Consider the following 20,543-nt stretch of genomic DNA (forward strand, 5'->3'; position numbering starts at 1 on the left):
TAGTATCACTGGTCCAGAGATAAAGATCTAAGAGACAGTTGCCAGCAGGCTTTTGACCGAAACTCCTTGAACATCAGCCGAAGATAAAGATCTAGGCCAGCAAGTCTAAGCCATTCACCAGACCACTCCTTGCATCAGAGGGGAAGATCATCAGAACCGAGCCACGGCAGATGGAGCCATGGACTGCAGACAGGGGTGGTTTGGATCGGACAGGAGGAGGAGGAGAGACCCCTATGCCACTCCGAGATCCTACTAAATGATTAGGCAAGTTTGAACCACACACATACAGATATTACAGTATCATCTCGAAAATATTAGGTACTGAACTTTGTTCAGAATGAAGATGTTTTTGCAAATTGTAGTTTTGTTTTGTTTTTGCTATCTCCCTGCTCTGAGGGAATAGCCTTCAGCCTTTCCTCTGCGGAGAGATTCCAAGCACTGTGCAGCTTGCAGTCACGTGTTTCTTGCTGTTAATCTGTTTTCACTCTACTGAAAGAGTTTTGTGAGAATGTTTGTTTTGAATAAGTTTGTATGGGAAATGCTCTTTTTGCGAGATACTCTCCTGTTTTTTTTTGTGATTCTATTTTCCAGCCTGGTGATTGGCGAAATATGTTTTCCGCCTGGACACTGTATTATGACCACCCAGACCTGGACGCGGGTATGCTTTTACCAACGCAGTTGTGTTTCCGGGTTCCCGTTTTGCGCTCTGATTGGCCACTGACCTACACGCGTACGCCCCCCTCGCTATCGCCTTTGGGGCGTGAGATATGAAGACAGATTTAACTGGGTATAGGAAGGCAGTACCATACGAGCCGCAAATTGAACATGCAGTGAATCTGCGACAACAACCCAATAATAAACACTCGAAACAGCTATTACCAGACAATTACAACAGCAGTGGTGCCTGCTTCAAATGTCACGTATTATAGGCTATAAGCCCATGTAGATCTATTCGGAATAATAACCATATACACCCTCTAGCAAAACATGACACAATGTGATCCTATCTCTGATAGAGCGGCTGGTCGCAGAGACGCGAGTTGAACGAACACATCGGGAGGAGAATGAATGAATGAATGAACCTGATGTAAACAAGACAAAAGTCTTTCTCTGGTCTGCATCCCCTTAACAATTGTGTGTTAAGTCCCCCCCCCCAGTGTACAGTCCCCCCCCCCCCCCACCTACCCAATCCAATGTACAGTTTCTACGTCAAATGTATATACTCTTTTTTTCTGGACTCTTTTTGTATCACAAGCAGTACTGTATTTGCAAATCTGGTATGTCATAAGATAAATGTATAGATGTAGCAGTACTGTCTATCTGTATGTCATGTATGTCATATATGTTACGATGAATTGAAAATGGGGGACCCTGATGTAAACAAGACGAAAGTCTTTCTCTGGTCTGCATCCCCTTAACAATTGTATGTATTGAGCTGTACTGTACTGTACCCATTCTGCAATCTGTTAATAAAGTTTTCAATCAATCAATCATGTATTGAGCCGTACTGTAATTGTACCCATGCTGCAATCTGTTAAATAAAGTTTTCATTCATTCATTCATTCTCCTCCCGATGTGTTCGTTCAACTCGCGTCTCTGCGAGATGATATAACAGACATGTGGCTCTTTGTCTCAAGGATTGTTAAGAATGGATGTCCAACATTCGCTCAAATTCTTCTCTCTGATCTGCCGTCTTAGTTCCCAACAACCATATTTATAATGAAATAATGGGCCGGCTTAATGACATCATTTTCAAAGCAACCTTATCACGCCGATCCAATCAGCGTCGAGCCTTTGGTAGATTCAAACAAACAATAGCCATTGAACCTCCCCCTTTAGCCAACGTCTCAAACCACATTTTGTAATTTAGGTCCAAATCCACTTGAATTCATCTTTAGTTTACTATAATATACAAATATTATTCTTGGTCTAGTTCTACATAACATCATCATATAATTTAAAACCTTTTTCTCATATTATTACCCCATTTTATTAAAGTATTTTGTTTTGGCTTGTGAATTCACTTTAATTCTTTCAAAAACAGATTTACTTTCAAACAATGGTTTCCTAGTTATCTACTAAACTTATATCTGTAGAAATACCTTTTTAGAACATCTTTCCATCACAGAATATGCATTCTAGTAATAACACTTGGTTTCCTTTGTATAAACATGTTCTATACCCAGATTTACTTTTAACACCTACTATTTTGAAGATTCATTTCTTTAAGTTATTTCTTAAAAAGACTTAATTCTATGTCAGAAGCTCAAACTATGTTATTTGGTCTGTCTCAAAACAGCTTAGGCCATCTGTGTCTCAGGGCCACAGAATACATTAACTTCACATACTTCACTTCACATTTGACCTGATCAAAACCGGTTTCTTTGTTCCAAAGTCTTTGAAGCTCTGGTATGTGTGAGCTTTAATCAAGAGATTCAATAGTACTAGTAATACTGTTTTCTCAAGCCAGTTGCTAGGTGACCACGCAGGCTCTTGGCAAACTGTGACCTCCGGCTATATCTCTACACTATTGTTCTCTAAGGGGTCAACAGGTCTGTATGCAAAGTTAGTGTCTCTGTAATGATTACCTAAGGATCTAATTTGACAACTTTATCTTGGGGTCCAAAATGAAAGTTTTACCTTTGGTTAATAAAAACAAGTATAATTAACCCAAATTATACTACAATTATCCAACAATGTTTTGTTCCTTATTGACCTCCATCTTCCTTCACCCACTCTCTCTCTTTCTCTCTTTCCATTTCTCTCTTTCTTTTCCTTCTAAATCTGTTCTGCTTGGGCAGACTTTGTTCTTTTAATCCTATCTGATGAGGACCCCAGGTTGTCCCCACTCTGCCGCATTGAGAGGAATGTATGCTAATATGGCGTGACTGGAAGAATGGAAATTAGGGCTGGTACAGTAGCACTCAACTCCAGGCCAAGAGAACAATGCAGCCATGAAAAGGTGTGGTACTGTTATACAACAAACCACAAAACAAGAAGATAAGAGCCTGTCAAATTTGATCAGCAATGAATAATACATCACAGGCCAGAGAGGTTTAGCGTAGCACTTCTTTTATGGTGAAGGCCTTTATCTGCCTGTCTGTTTTACACATCACACAATCCTGGCTGATTGGCTGTCTGTCTTTGTGTCTGTGAAGGAGCATTATACACATAGTGTTTGAATGTGCATTGTTGAGATCAGAGGCTCTGTGTAGGATTGTTAGTAACTGCCTAACTGTACATATGGCTGTTTACACTAGTAACTGTTTACCTGCATATATAATTGTCTCCACCAGTGACTGTCTAGTTGCATATATATCTGTTCCCACTAGAGGGCGCTCTAGGCGGAGCCACCCAGGTACTCCACCTTGTGGCGAGTAGAAAAGCAAATGTATACTCCCATTTCGTTCTCTCCCCCAATGTTTCTCAGTCAGAGGAGAACATGTATGTTACTGCTGCTCTTTCCATGTGAATAAATAGAAACCACGCCAGTTCAGGCTCAAGATAGAAACCATGCCTCTTGACCACATTATTGTCGCCCTATAGCCGAATTCTGTTAACAGGTTATGGGCCCAGGTAACGCCAGGGCGAAATAGTGGAGGTACTATAGCAAGCTTAGCTGAAGTATAGGCTAGGATAGCGCCGGGAGCACCGCGTGGCTAGACGCTAGGCCAACAAGAGCGAAAGCTAAGCATACCATTAACGAAGAGGATGGAAAACAAGAGAAGAGGCAAATGGCCGACATTCAATGGAAAAGCAGAGAACTACGAGCTCTGGGAAGAGCGCATGCTGTGCTGCATGCACGGGGCGGGGCTAAAGGAAATGATCCCGGGGGCCCCCACCGGAGAACTGACAGCGGAAGAGCAAGCCCTGGACGACCAGCGGAACGCAAGCGCGTACTGTGAGTTAGCGCCGATGCTCGACGAAACCAGCCTGGGGCTGATATTCCGCGACACTAAAGACAGGCCGAGAAAGCCTGGCGGTATTGAGAGAGCATTTCATCGGGCGAGGAAGACCCAGAGTCATGGCCCTCTACACAGCACTAATGGGCCTGAGGAAGGGGACCACCGAAACCGTGACCGAATACGTCAACAGAGCGGAGCAAATCACGACGCCACTGAGGAGTGCCGGAGAAGCAACAAGCGATGGGCTAATGATGGCGATGATAATGAGAGGACTACCGGAGCTGTACACATCGTTCACACTCCTGGTAACACACGGTTCAACGGACATTACGTTGGGACAATTCAAGGCTAAGTTAAGGAATTCCGAGGCCTCAGAAGACACCCACCCAGCCGCCGCGGAGGAGGGGGAGAGGGTGCTAACGAGCGACGCCAAGAGAGAGAACCAGGACCACGACGGAACTGGCGTGTTGGCGATGTGGAGATAAAAGCCATCGGAGAAGCGAATGCACAAAGACTGTCTGGTGTAGCTTCTGCAAATCCACGGGGCACACAGACAGAGCGTGCATGAAGAAACACAACCAGAACGCGTGATACGCGCATGGACAAGATGGCGGCTACGGACGAGACGACGGCCATGAACGAGAAGGAGGCCACGGACAAAATGGCGACTACAGACGAGGCGAAGGCCACGGACAAAATGGCGGCTACAGACGAGACGAAGGCCACGGACAAAATGGCGACTACAGACGAGACGGAGGCCACGGACAAAATGGCGACTACGGACAAGATAACGGCTGTGGACAGGATGACGACAGTGGACACGGCGGCGGCGACTATCGACGTGAGATGAATCGAGGCGACGCCCGGAGAATCGATGGCGGCGACGATCGACGTGAGGCGAGTCGACGCCCGGAGGATAACGGGACAAGAAGACTGCGCTTTTGGAGCGCGGACGGCGGCCATCGCCGGACCGGCCCAGCTGCAGCGGGCCCAGAGAAGGGGACTGATCGTGGACATGGGCGCGTCGTCCCATGTCATCAACGACAGGAGTCGGTTCAAGAACTTTGACAACACTTTCCACCCGGAGATGCACTGAATGGAGCTGGCGGACGGTAGACGCATCTACGGATTGGCACAAGAGAGGGGAGACGCACAGGTATGCCTCACGGACAGCAAGGGGCGCCGGCGTACAGTGACGCTTAAGAACGCTCTATACGTACCATCGTTCCCACAAGGACTATTCTCTGTAATAGCTGCTACTGCCAGCGGCGCCAAGGTATTCTTCGACAAAGGTAAACATTTTCTTGTAGAACCTGACGGTACCCGGTTTGACATAAAGTACCAGAGAATATTTTATCTGAAAACGGAGTGTAATGACAACGACCACTGTAATGATAATGATGATGTGTGTAGCGGGACGGCCAGTCACGATATTCCGACGTGGCACGAGATTATGGATCATTGAAATTATGAGGATTTACTGAAACTGCAAGTAGTGTCAGAGGGCATGCACATTGAAGGGGAGAAGCGTAGACCTGACAAAAATTTTGCAATGTGCAAAACGGGGAACTTTACCCAACCGAGATACAGAAATCCCACAGACAGAGTAAGGGTACCACTTGCACTAGTTGACATGGACCTAGCAGGCCCAGTAAGCAACAAGTCCATAGGAGGTTTTAGATATGTACAGTCCTTTACAGACGTGTGTACAGGGGCAGTGTTTGTTTACTTTATCAAAGAAAAGAGTGACACACTCCAGGCCACAGAAAAATTCCTGGCAGACGTAGCCCCTTATGGTACAGTAAGATGTTTGAGGTCCGACCACGAAACCGAGTTCACAAACAAAGAGTTCCAATCACTGTTGAGAAGGTATAAGATAAGACACGAGACGTCACGTCCATATCCCACACACCAGAGCAGGGTGGCAGAGAGGGAATGGCACACCCTTTTCGAAATGGCTAGGTGTAAGCTAGCAGATAGTAACTTACCAAAGAGCCTGTGGCATTATGCGATGCAAGAAGCCGCTTACACCAGAAACAGGTGCTTTAATAAGCACTCGGGCACCACCCCCGTATACAGCGCTGACAGGAAAGAAGTGTAATCTAGCCAGAATGCACCGATTTGGATCAGTGTGTTATGCGTACCTGCAGGACAGGGGAAAACCCAAGTCCAAGGATGTAAAAGGATTTTTCTTAGGACACGACAGAGGAAGTCCTGCTTAGTTTATCACCCCGGTAACGGGAGAGTGCAGAAACACATGCTAGTCAAGTTTGTCACGAAGACAACCTGTGAGAGCGAGACACAGACAGAGGAGCCAGAGCTGGACTCCAGAGCAAGGTGTGTAGAAACAGAAACACATCACCCCAGTGTACTTAGTACAGTTGTGCAGACAGACAGTCAGCAACCCCCAGAGGGCGATGACGAGGAGCACCTGAGGGTGACGTCAAGTGCCCCAAGCAGTGGGAGGTATTTCCCAAGGGAACACAAACCCCCAGAATATCTGCCAGACTATGCCAGGAAATGGAGTGACGAGGAGGACAATACACCTACCCCCGTTGAGTACTACTACAGGGTAGTCAGTGGGGTAAACCCGACCTTTAAGGAGGCCACATTGTCCCCCGAAGAGGGCAGACATACAGTGAGAGGAAAATGGGTGTATTCAACCAAGTTACCAGAGGGCAGACAGACAGTGGGAGGGAAATGGTTGTATTCGATCCAGGAGGGTATTGAAGACCACGGTAAATACAAAGTATGGTTCATAGAAAATGTATTAAATGCTGAAGAAATTAGCCATATGTTTGGTCCCATGTTTAAGTACAGAGGTGGATGAGTTACCAGGTTTAAAATACTGAAATGGATCTTATGTTTAACCCCATGTTTAAGTACAGAGGTGATTCAATGTTTAAATACAAAAGAGGATCTATGTTTATAATACAGAAGTGGAGGATTTGATCATCGCTCCAGACCACAAAAGAAAGACCTAGGCAGGTTAAACCATTTTATAGGTATGGACTTCGAACAGTCTGCCAACTGTGTAAAAATATCCCAGATGAGATATGTGGGAAAAGGTCCTGAGATGTTTTTGACTGAAGTAAGAAATGTATAGATAAACTGTGGGTAGCTTCATTCTGTTGGACAACCTGTACTCGCCCTGACCTATGTTCTGTAGTGAGTAAGTGTGTCATAGTATTTTTGTTGACCCCACAGAGAATCATTGAACTACGTCAAAAATATGTTTTTCGTTATCCCAGAGGTGCTGCAGACGGACAGCGGTGTTTCATAAAAGACAACAAAGGTTTAAGGGCCTAGAGCCTACAGTGATACTATCAGCCTGTGAAGCTGAGTATATGTTTCTAGCTATGACAATGCAAAATGTGTTTATCTAGAGCAGGGGTCAGGAACCTTTTTGACTGGGAGAGCCATAAAAGCCAAATATTTCTAAATATATTTCATTGAGAGCCATATAGTATTTTTAACGTATAATAAATTAAATATGTCTTACTTTTAATGCGACTTCTGGTGCTGCATGGTTTTGCTGATGGCCTTGTAATCTGGTTCATACGTGGTGAGGTTGAGCTTCATGCAGGCGTTGAGGCTTCCATCAGTTAAATGTGAGCGTAGGTTGGTCTTAATGTTCTTTATATGCGAGAATGACTGCCCACATGCATATGTAGAGCCAAACATGGTCAATACGACAATACTCACGCTGCATTGTGTGGTATGTCACAGGAAGCTCGTTCCAAGTTTTAAGAATCAGCTGGTCTTCAGGTTGAAGATTTAAAATTTCTGTCCACTTGTGTTCCCTCGCCAGCTCTGCTTGCTATATCTTCAGCTACAGATACTATTAGCTGTATCTTCAAAACTAATTTCTGTTTACTTTAAAATGACACAGTATTATTAAGAAATATCACAAGTATAATTTTTTTTTTTTTTTTTTACTCAAAAATTTCTGGGAGCCATATGCTGTCACCAGAAGAGCCATATATGGCTCGCGAGCCATAGGTTCCCGACCCCTGATCTAGAGCAACTGCTCGAAGTGATGAAGATAAGGTTATGAATGTATTGCTTAAAATGCAGTAGGTAATTGAAATGTATCCTCTATACCGAATATGGTGTTTTTGAAGAATGGGCGTTCTGTCAAAACCGTTTAAAATGATGAACATTGTGTATATATGGAGACTGTTGTTTATGAGGACAACCAGGGGACCATTGTGATTACTAGGAACCCAATATGTCAATATAGATGTAAACATGTCATTATAAATAATATCATCTCATCAGGTATGTCATCAGATAAGAAAGAATGACACCGGTTTACTGTCCAATGGACGACAGAGTAATAGATACTATGAGAGAGCCTGTTTCAAATTAAAATTGAAGGGATTTGCAAAGGTCATGTTTAATGTGAAGATATTGACTGTCATACCCTATGGATGTTTTTTGGATTATATTATTTCCTTTTTTAAATGTTTTTCCCAGAAGTCAGCCAGTATGCTAATGCTGACCTAAGTGGGAGTGTTGAGATCAGAGGCTCTGTGTAGGATTGTTAGTAACTGTCTAACTGTACATATGGCTGTTTACACTAGTAACTGTTTACCTGCATATATAATTGTCTCCACCAGTGACTGTCTAGTTGCATATATATATCTGTTCCCACTAGAGGGCGCTCTAGGCGGAGCCACCGAGGTACTCCACCTTGTGGCGAGTATAAAAGCAAAGGTATACTCCCATTTCATGTGAATAAAAAGAAACCACGCCAGTTCAGGCTCAAGATAGAAACCATGCCTCTTCACCACATTATTGTCGCCCTATAGCCGAATTCTGTTAACATGCATGTTTGTGTGTGTGCATAAATTTAACATGGTGTTTGTGTTTGTGTGTGTTTGCATTTGTGCATGCTTGTGTATGTGTGTGTGTGTGTGTGTGTGTGTGTGTGTGTGTGTGTGTGTGTGTGTGTGTGTGTGTGTGTGTGTGTGTGTGTGTGTGTGTGTGTGTGTGTGTGTGCGTGCGTGCGTGCGTGCGTGCATGCGTGCGTGCGTGCGTGCGTGCGTGCGCGTGTGTGTGTGGGTGTGTGTGTGTGTGTGTGTGTGTGTAGACAGGGACGTGCACAGGACTTTAGAGGGGCAGGTGCTCAAAGGCTGAAAAGGGCACTACACGTGTGTGTATATATTAACCGAGCGCGCGTAGCGCGATTTTTAAGGGCCCTTTTCGGGCGGGGGGCCCCCTTTTTATGCTTTTTGGGGGGTTTTGGTGATCAAATATTGAATATTGAACTATAATAATCAGTGCAGGAGCTCACTTATCCTTGAAAGACACTTTTATCACTGACTTAAAAGGCCCATACATCTCCATAAATGTTCAGGGGGGAGGGAATAAGTGCTTACCCTACAGACCCCAAGAAGTGCTGTATATTCTGTATTGTTTAATATAAATGCATTTTTTATTCCAATCCCGATTTCTATTTGAGATTCCCAAATCCCATCGGACTTGACTTCTTCGTGTCCCTCAGTGAGTGTAATACCAGCATTCAACTGCGGTTTCTATCATCATCATCATCACCACCCACGATATGCATAAAATATATAGGTCCGCGGAGAGGCACGCTGAGGAGGCCGTGCAAACTGCAATGGAATATGGGGCATCTCTCTCTTTACCTAATATTTAGATTCTATCCTGACATTTTTCAGTTGGAAGGGCAATCTATATGCGTAACTGTAAAAAAAAAAAAAAAAAAAAAACATAATTTTTTTGAAAAAGGGCACTTTTTTGATGAGGCTCAAAAAGGCAGGTGCTCAGGCACCCCTTGGCCTCTATGTGTGCACGTGCCTGTGTGTAGATAAGTCAAGTCAAGTCAAGTCAAGAGTTTTATTTGTCACGGCATACAAGTATACAATGAAATGCGGGTGGTCTTGCCAGCAACGATGTGCATTACAGTGGTACAAAATATATAGAATCCAATGAAAAAACAACATTGTGCAATAAACAGGTAACAGGTAACAGGTAACATGGTGTGACATCTCGGTATCTGTACATAGTTATTTACAGAGCATATAGGACATGCTAGGTAGCTTTAGTAGTGCAATACACTGTTCCTGTTGTTATACTAATTTAAAGTGGCCTTTCCTTTTGGCCATAAGTGTGCGTGTGTGCGGCATGAGTGTGTGCCCGCTCATGTTAAAGTGTTAAAGTGGCTGCTAGTGTGTGAGCGTGCACAGCGTGCGTGTCGTGTGTGTGCTCATGTGTGCTTGTGTGTGGATAGTTCAGTGTTCTGTGGCACTCAATGTTCATTGTTCAAGGCTCTGATGGCCTGGGGGAAGAAGCTGAGCCTAAGCCTCTCTGTCCTAGTAGCTGGGGTTCGCAGGCGTCTGCCTGACCTCAGCAGTTGGAACAGGCTGTTATTGGGGTGGTGGGGGTCTTTCATTATCCTGCAGGCTCTGGATTTGCCTCTTGTTGTATAGAACCTGCAGGGGAGGTAGCGCAATACCCGTGGTACGCTCGGCTGAGCGCACCACTCTCTGTAGGGCCTTCTTGTCCTGTGCCGTGCTGTTTCCATACCAGGCAGTGATGTTTCCGGTCAAGATGCTCTCTACAGCTCCTGAGTAGAAGGACTGGAGTATCTTCCCCGATACTCTGAACTTCCTTAACTGTCTCAGGTGGTAGAGGCGCTGTTTCGCCTTCTTTACTACTGTGTCTATGTGTGTTGACCATGTCAGATCCTCTGAGATGTGGACCCCCAGGTACTTAAAGCTGCTCACCCTGTCCACGGTAGCCCCGTTAATCATCAGTGGTGTGTGTGTCTCCTGCTGTCCTCTCCTATAATCCACGATCAGCTCCTTGGTTTTACCAATGTTCAGGAGCAGGCTGTTGTCCTGGCACCAGCGTTCCAGTACCTCAACCTCCTCCCGGTAGGCCTTCTCGTCGTTGTCCGAGATCAGCCCCACCACCACGTGTCGTCTGCGAACTTCACTATGGAGTTGGAGCTGAACTTGGCCACACAATCGTGTGTGTAGAGTGAGTACAGCAGGGGGCTTAGAACACAGCCCTGGGGGGACCCGATGCTCAGGGTGATGGTGTTGGAGGTCTGACCCCCCACCCTGACCGCCTGGGGTCTTTCGCTCAGAAAGTCCAGTACCCAGGCGCTCAGGGCGGAGCTCAGACCCAGCTCGATCAGCTTGTCCACCAGTCTGGTGGGGACTATGGTGTTGAACGCTGAGCTGTAGTCAATGAACAACAGTCTCACATAGCCCCCCTTCTGACGGTCAAGGTGGGAGAGGGTGCTGTGCAGTACCTGGGAGACCGCGTTGTCAGTGGACCTGTTTGTCCTGTATGCAAATTGCATAGGGTCCATATCACTGGGGAGGGAGGCACAAATGTGGTCCTTGACCAGCCTCTCGAAACATTTCATGACCACAGAGGTGAGTGCCACCGGTCTGTAGTCATTTGGACATGTTGGGGAGGTTTTCTTCGGTACAGGGATGATGGTAGACATCTTGAAGCAGGCAGGGACCACTGACTCCGCCAGGGATCGATTAAATATGGCGGTGAACACCGGGGCAAGCTGGTTGGCACAGGACTTAAGTATGCGTCCTGTTATACCATCTGGGCCAGCAGCCTTCCTGGTGTTCACCTGCATAAATGCTCTTCTCACACTGTGATAGAGATAAAGACAGAGAGACACCAAACCTTTTTGGCATTCCACACCTTAAAAGAAGATATGGAATATTGTAGCCTATATTGTTGCAAGTTTATAGGACTTATATGGTTATAATAATGAGGTTTTATGTTTTATTACTGCTTATTTGTTACTGGTTGTGATGATACAAGTTCAACTATTATGCATGTTATGGCCGGAGTTGTAACACATTGAAGTAGTGTTAGTTGACTGCTCAGCGGCCTGGTTGCAGACATATAGCTTATCCAACTGCAAAGCTAGAGTTTAATTCCTGTCAACAAATAATCATCATTAAATCAGCCATGCAACTGTAACTCAAGTTGTTGCACAAGTAGTCTACTTCCACGCCTCCATACAAGAAAATATAAACATGACAATATTGTACCATCCAGTTACAAGGCTGGTGGCGGCTATGGACAGGGGTTGAGCCCACCCAAACATGCGTCTTACCCACCCAATCAAAAGTGAATGAAAACCTTTTTTTTGTTTTGAAGAATAGCTCAGAAAATACCGGTACCGGTTGTAACTTCTGATTGGGTGAGCAGCCTACTACAGCCCGCCTCCAAAGTCGCCCACTGCCCACCCCCTCTTCTCATCGTGTTCAGGCACAAACACACCGATGGGGAGAGTTGCTATGACAACACTGAACTTGGCAAGGCACAGCCTAAATAAATAAAATAGCGTGTTTTGTTTAATTTTCAGAGTAACATTCTGTGCATTTTTCCTGCATTGACCAAAATGAGCTGTCATCCAAATGTGTGTGCACCTGGTGAGAGGGCTGGAGAGAGGAGAGCCTGTCAGCTGGTCTCCATCACTGTACATATACATGCTACAGATAGTAATGAACTGGGCAAATGTAAAAATCGAGAGAATTAGGAAAATATATATTTAATTTAAGGTTTGGTTGTTCTTCAAATATAACTTAAGTCCAGTAACCGCACATGTTAGATCCCGGTGAGCCCTGCATGGGGTGTAGCTCCAGATTCTGGGCCCCATGAAAGAATGTATTTGTAGGCCCCCAGTGAATGCGAGCGCGCATAAGCGCGCGAGCGGATTTTTTTTGGTGCCATTTTCTTATTGATGAAAACGCATAATATGGTTTTTACCTATACATTCGGATCAGCAGTTCAGCACCTGCACTGTTGGTGGGTGAGCCTAGTAAAGGATGTCGCATTGCGTTCATCTTCAATGAATGGACCAATGCAATAGTCTACCAAAGCCCCCCCTCTCTCTATATATATCTCTCACACACACACACACACACACACACACACACACACACACACACACACACACACACACACACACACACACACACACACACACACACTTCAGAAACAAACATAGTATCAATGAGAGCATCAATAATACACCTGAGTGATGTCTAGTAAAAAAAAAAAAAAAAAAAATGTTGGGGCCCCCTTCCAGTGCTGGGCCCTTGGAATCATCCTAAGATACCCCCCCCCCCAGCTACGCCCCACAGGATTCATCCGATCAGATCTGCGTTATAAGGTCTACTGGGCCTTGCCACTATAGATTTCCTCAGGAATGTTTAAGTTGATTCGGCCTCTCACTGTCTTCCATCCCGATGCCTACCCCATTTCACCTCCACAGCAGCTAGCAGTAGCCCACTTAACTAGCTACTTACCCGAGCGACACCAGTTAACGACAGATCTTTCATGATCTGAGTTCTTGTTACATGCTGTATAAGGGTTTTAGATGCAAATATACTTTTTATTCCAGGGGTCTGCTTATTTACTTGGCTACAATAACCTTTAAAGGTCCCCTCCAAAAACTCTTATTTTTAAAAATGTTTTACAGTTAACTCCTCCTGGAGGCATGACTTTGACTATAGATTGTTTGTGCAGAACCTGTCACCAGAGTGCCATTTTCACATTCTCCCACTCTGTACTACCTTAAAATCTGAGCCGGCTCTGCTACGTAAATAATCCTGAAATCATGTTTGCTATTACCCAGCTGGCCACACTGTCATCCAGGAAATACTAACTTCTAACAAAAATGCTAATGTTAAACTCAATTATAATTGAATTAGACTTAAATTATAAGTTTTGTGATCTATGTGTAGAAGGGTGGATTATCCCTACTTAGTGAGGGTGAATTTATACTGTCACCGGATAGTAGGAACCCGGCAGAGCTGAGTCCGGCTGGGCCCCCGACTGCAGTGTAAGGGTACTAGATTCAAGGTTAACAAATGTGGCAGATGTGGATTTACTAACCTAGGTGGTGTGTACTGGTCCTTCTCCCCCTCCAGGGCGATGCTCAGCAACCCCTAAACACCCACACTCCCCTAGTACGTCCCACACCCCCTCACACCCGGTGGCAGTAGTGGTGGATGGTATAATTCTTCCCCAAAGCAGTCCGTACCTTGCTGACTGTTGGAGACCTGTAAGGAGCACCTCCCCAATTAAACATATACCGTGGATCAAAAGAGGTTAGACAATAATGCACCATTAATCCACACACACACAGTGAATCCAATTATCCGCCTCTCCTTTTACTGTAAGATATTCCACATGTTTACAACAGTGCACAGTGCATGACCACTTGGACTTTGTAATTAGCATTCATGAACACGTCCCTGTATGGGTTAATACTCATTACACACACCACATCTGAAGCGGAAAGCTCCGTGAGCTACTCGATTGGAAAAATTATCTTTTTTACATAAGTGCTGCTTGCACACCCGAACAACACAACACACACATAACGGTTGAAATAAGTGGGGCCCACACTTGTTGAAAACAAACATATATCTAAAATAATAAAGTTGGATCGCTCGGTCGCGGCTTGTGAACGTGGTGGCTCAAAACACAACAGCCCCTTCGCTCTTAGCGAGCATGCTACCAAAAGAAACGTTCGTAAGCAATATTCCACGGCGCTGGGAGCGCAAAATGTACCTGGACTCGACTCGCCCTGCAGTTAGAGTCTATAGGCTGAGTGCCGGTCCGCCCCACGTAGCGAATGTTCGGAGTTAGTTGGCTGTAAAAACACAGTGATGGGCAGTAGCTAGCTACAAGTAGCGACGCTACATAGCTTAACTACATTTCTCAGTAGCATGATGGTAGCGTCGCTACTTTTGAACCAAGTAGCGTTCTCTGTAGTGCAGCTATTTTTGGAATCAAGTAGTGGCGTAGCGTGAGCAAAACGATACACGCTACTATCCGGAGAAACAGAAAAAAAAAAATAAAAAATCCCTGGAGAAAACCAATAGTATCCAGCTGCAGGACCACAGAACCCCCACACTCTCAGGACCGCCACACTTTGCGGACCCACACTCTCCTGACCCTCGCTCCCATTGGCTGATTTGGGTCACGTGACCGTCCCACCCAATGGCTGAATTGGAGTATTGCACTGCAGGATTGATTGATTGATTGATTGAAAACTTTATCCGGAGAGTGTGGGTCCGCAAAGTGTGGTGGTCCTGAGAGTGTGGGGGTTCTGTGGTCCTGCAACTGGATGCATCTCGAGAAAACCCACTATGATTGGTTGGTTGGTTTAGATATGAGTATGATGACTCACTATTGGGTAAGGTTAGGCCAAAACATTACGGGTAGGCCAATCAGAGGCAGGATAGGGCGGGACATGCCACTCCAGCTCCGCAAATCAGGAAGTAAAAAGATCTAAACACAGACCACTGAATGAATGAATGAACCAGTCCGCGCGAAATGGCAGAGGGATTCGATGTTTCCAGGGCTGATGGCATTGATGAAGATGATGTCAATAACAACAATGTCTCTCCATGGCCCTATCTGGAAAAATGTATGAGTTTGACTGAAAAAACGCCTAAAAAATATGTGTTTAGGTGTTTATTGTCAACTGTTCCCAAACAGCACACAACAGCTTTAACTAACAGATAGCTGCTATCATGTTTCACTGTAGGCAGAAAATGAACAATATTATGGGGGTGGAGAAAAGAAAAAACAAACTAACATAAATAATACATACACTAAGATGGAAAAGATCACCTAGAGCAGTGGTTCTCAACCTGTGGGTCGGTCAGGATTTTGGGGCCATGGAATGTTTTGTGAGTTACATATTTAAATACATTTGGTCATTTAGCTGACGCTTTCATTCAAAGCAACTTATATCTGCCAGCCAAGGATAAGTAGTATTGTTTGTCTAGCAGTGTCGAGCTTGAGTGTTATACTCTGAGTACATACTGTAGTAGTATAGACATATTAGCATAGTTGGTGGTAGTATAGACATGGTAGCATAATAGTAAAATGCAGTAAGAGACAGTTATTATTAGTTAAAATTCAGAGTATATATTTTGGTGTTTATTTGATTATTGTTTCACTGCCTTTGATTTATTACGTTTCCACAGTTCTTTCCTCATACTTTATTAACATTTTGTACATAATACAAGTTCATGTTAAAATGATGACACAAAAAGCCAGACCGAGGGCTTGTTTCAGTTTTCTAATAAACAATCAAACTGAACCTTTTTTTTGCCTGCCTATTTGTTTGGTGGAAACTTGATCATAAAGTAAAAAAAAAAAAAAAAAAAAAAAATGCCGATGTAGTTAGCTATTTTTGCCATGTTCTTGTAGTGTAGCTTGCTACATTTATCTGGGGATAGCTTCCATTGTAGTTGAACTATATTTAATCAAGAGTAACTTGTAGTGTAGCTTACTACATTTTCCAAGTAGCTTGCCCATCACTGGTAAAACGGTCCCGAAAACTGTCACCTGGGATACCAAGGTGGGCTGGCTGGGCTGGCGGTTGGCAGGTGAATGGCTGGAGGTGAGGGATGCCCGGTGGAGTCTCTCGGCTGTGTCTGCTCCAGGCGCTGGAAAAACGGTGTTGCGACGCGTGGAGCTAACCAGGCTAACACTCTATACCAGGGGTGTCAAACTCATTTTCACAGAGGGCCACATCAGCATTATGGTTGCCCTCAAAGGGCCAAAGACCGTATAAATGTTAATGTAATGTAAAATAAATGTAGCTACTCATTTACATATTGTTAAACATGTTGTTTCTGTATTTATTACTTATTCAAGTTATACATATTGCATATGCATTTGCATAGATGTAAAAATATATGTTAGCTTATGTTATTTTAACAAATAATTTTAGTTAACCCCATATTACTCCATTAATCAATGATCAAACCATTCAAGTAAATAACAAAGAAGAAGATCATCAAATACAAGCTATGACATTAAGTTTGTTCAAAACCTTTTTGTCACAGTCAAGAGGGGCAGAACTAACAACTGAGCTGCAAAGAACACGTGGGACAGATGTAGCAGATGTTACAAAAACAAATGGCTGCACACAACCTTGCAGAGGCCATACATTCAACTAATGGAAGATAGTTTAATTAACTTTAATTAACAGATTGCAGAATGTGTACAGTACAGTACAGCTCAATTCACACAATTGTTAAGGGGATGCAGACCAGAGAAAGACTTTCGACTTGTTTACATCAGGGTCCACCATTTTCAATTCGTAATGAAATTGCTATTATGTGTCTGCATGAACACACAACTGCTCAGCTTCTTCCCCCAGGCCATCAGAGTCTTGAACAATGAACATTGAGTACCACAGAACACTGAACTATCCACACATAAGCACACATGAGCACACACACGACACGCACGATGTGCACGCTCACACACTAGCAGCCACTTTGACACTTTAACATGAGCGGGCACACACTCACACTTATTGCCAAAAGGAAAGGCCACTTTAAACTAGTATTAGCAACAGTAACAGTGTATTGCAGTACCAAAGCTACCTAGCATGTCCTATATACTCTGTAAATAACTATGTACAAATGCCGAGATGTCACACCATGTTGCCTGTTACCTGTTATTGCACAATGTTTTTTGTATTGGATCTATTATATGTTGTACCACTGTATTGCACATCGTTGCGGGCAAGACCACCCGCATTTCATTGTATACTCGTATGCCGTGACAAATAAAACTCTTGACTTGACTTGACTTGACTTGTAACTGTACTAAAAAATAACAAAATAAGGGTTGTCTCAGTTCACAACTATATTGGTCAAGTTTTGGGTGGGACTTGTTTGCGTCCCTACAGCTTCTTATTCAATTGAGCGAGATGCTCGGTTATGTCACACAGCCAGTTTGCATCTGACAGTTCAGACAATATTTCTTTAACCCTTTGTTACCTATTCCGCCTGGATCTTTTTTGTATTTTGGGCTGTAAAATTGTCAAAGAATGTCTGAGGAGTAAGTGCTTTTGGCTTTTTTCCTTTGTTACTTCATCAATACCTCAGATTTTCAACATACATGTATGTGTAAGAATGTGTAATAACTAAGGCTGTCAAAGTTAAAGCTTTATTAACGCATTAACCCACAATTATTTTAACGCCGCTATTTTTTAACCCAAGATGAATGTTACATTTTTTTTTCTTTTTTTTTACCAGATTCCTGGATTTTGTACATAATACAAGTTCATGTTAAAAGGATGACACAAAAAGCCAGACCGAGGGCTTGTTTCAGTTTTATAATAAACAATCAAACTGAGCATTTATTTTGCCTGTCTATTTGTTTGGTGGAAACGTGATCATGAAGTAAAAAAAAAATTAAAATAGTGCCGATGTAGCTAGCTATTTTTGCCATGTTCTTGTAGTGTAGCTTGCTACATTTATCTGGGGATAGCTTCCATTGTAGTTGAGCTATATTTAATCGAGAGTAACTTGTAGTGTAGCTTGCTACATTTTCCAAGTAGCTTGCCCATCACTGCTTACCAGTGCCCTCTGTGGTTCTCGGTGAGTCGGAAGGACAACCCCTCTCTGGGAGTGGATGCCTTCTCGATGTACCCGTGGCCGCCCGGGATTCTGTACGCATTCCCACCCATACACCTGATAGCTCAGCTGTTGGAGCGGGTACGTCAGGAGCGCAGGACTTTGATCCTGGTCGCGCCGGACCGGGGCACAGCTGTGTGGTTGCCTGCCCTGATTCAGCTCTTGGTGGCCCTGCCTTGGCCTGTTCCATGGTCACCGCTGGCCCTCTCTCAGGCACGCGGAACACTGTTTCTGCCTCCTGTTCTGGGGCAGCCTCTAATGGCTTGGCTGCTGAAAGGGTGAATCTGGAGGGGATGCGTCTTAACTCTACTGTGGTTAACACCATCCAGAACGCGCGCACTCCGTCCACTACCGCGGTTTACGCAGGGAAGTGGCGGCTTTGGCTCAGGGGTAGAGCGGGTCATCCAATGATCGAAGGGTTGGTGGTTCAAATCCCGCTCAAGCCCATGTCCATCCCATTGCCGTTGTGTCCCTGGGCAAGACACTTAACCAACATTGCCTCGTATGAATGTGTATGCATGTGAATGAATGTTGGTGGTGGTCGGAGGGGCCGTAGCCGATGATTATTCGCCATGCTTCCGTGAGTCTGCCTCAGGGCAGCTCTGGCTGCAATTGTAGCTTACCACCACCGGTATGACTGTGTATGAACGAATAATGGACTCTGTGAAGCGCTCTGGGTGTCATGAAGAGCGCTATATAAATCCAATCCATTATTATTATTATTAGTATGTTTCAAGAGTGGTGTGAGGTTGGGGGCCTGGACCCGGTGTCGTGCCCCCTGGACTTGGTTCTGTCCTTCCTCCAGTCTATCTGGATAGGCTGTCGGCCTTGACAGTGAAGGTATACGCCGCAGCTATATCGTCTTGTCACGCTGTTCAGCCACCCTCTCATGAGACGTTTCCTGCTTGGCGCACGCCGTCTCAAGCCTGTGGAACGTGCTCTGTCTCCGAGCTGGGACCTCCAACTGCTCCTGGAAAGGCTGTTGGGGGCCCCGTTTGAGCCTCTTGAGCAGGCGCCATTGGATCGACTGTCTTTCAAGACCAGGTTCCTTCTGGCCATCACCTCCCCTAAAAGCATGGGTGAGCTGTGTGCTCTCTCGGTGCGGTCAGAGTGCCTGTCTATTTAGGCCGATAACAGTGCGACTCTGAGGCCTAATCCGGCCTTTGTGGCAAAGAATATCCGGAGCTCTTATCGCTCCAGGGATATTGTGCTGCAGGCTATTCACCCTCCTCCTAACGCTAGCAGGTGTGTATGGGTGTGGACCGTGGGTGCTCTGTCACACTCGGTCCTGCCTGCACTGTGCGTTCTAGGGTGACTGGTTCCATTTTTCGCACGTTGGTTGTAGTTGACTGCCCCCCCCCCCCCCCCCCCCCCCTCGTTAGGACGGGGGGGTGGACGGGACTCCCCTCCCCCCCAGAGGCTTATGGGCCCTCAGGTGGTGCATTTGATGTGGCCACGCGTCCGCTCTGCCCCTGTTGATCTCAATGGCAGAGCGAGACGCGAGCCAGATGTAATATAACGAAGGTTATCCTATAACCCTAGTTATATGAATACTGGCGGAGCGTCTCGCTCTTCAGCGCCCTGAGGACCCTTGGATGTTTTTCACGCATGGAATTCAGACTTGGAAGGGTGTAAGCGTGACCACTTCCTGTGTTTTGTAGGAACACACAGGAGTAGGTGTGGTCACGTGCAAGTGACGTGCATGTGTCAACTTTTTCATGTGCACAATATGTGCATGAAGATGATATCTCAATGGCAGAGTGAGATGCTCCGCCAGTATTTATATAACTAGGGTTATAGGAAAACCTTCGTTTCGCCTCTCAATGACCGGACAAATCACCACTGACGTTGAAAATTATTGACCGTTTGTAGCCAATGAAATTCTGAAAATAATGACATCTTACTTGAGTTGGTTTTCTGAGACCGAGAAGCAGTAAAAGTGTACCGTACACAAGCGAATGAACATGCGCCTCTCTCTCTGGAGCGCAAGTTGCGCAGATCTATTCGGTGTTGCTCCTCTGGGGGTTGAGGGTTTATTTGTGTATGTGTGAGAAGGGGGTTAGAAGGGGTGGGGGTGACAAGAGATTAGTGGGGGAGGGAGAGAGGGGACTGAGGTAGTGTTGACTCCTCTCACTCCTTTTTGGAAAAACGCCTAAACATACCATTACAT

The sequence above is a fragment of the Notolepis coatsorum genome, assembly GCF_963971535.1.
Source record: "Notolepis coatsorum genome assembly, chromosome: 5".
NCBI classification, from domain to species: Eukaryota; Metazoa; Chordata; class Actinopteri; order Aulopiformes; family Paralepididae; genus Notolepis; species Notolepis coatsorum.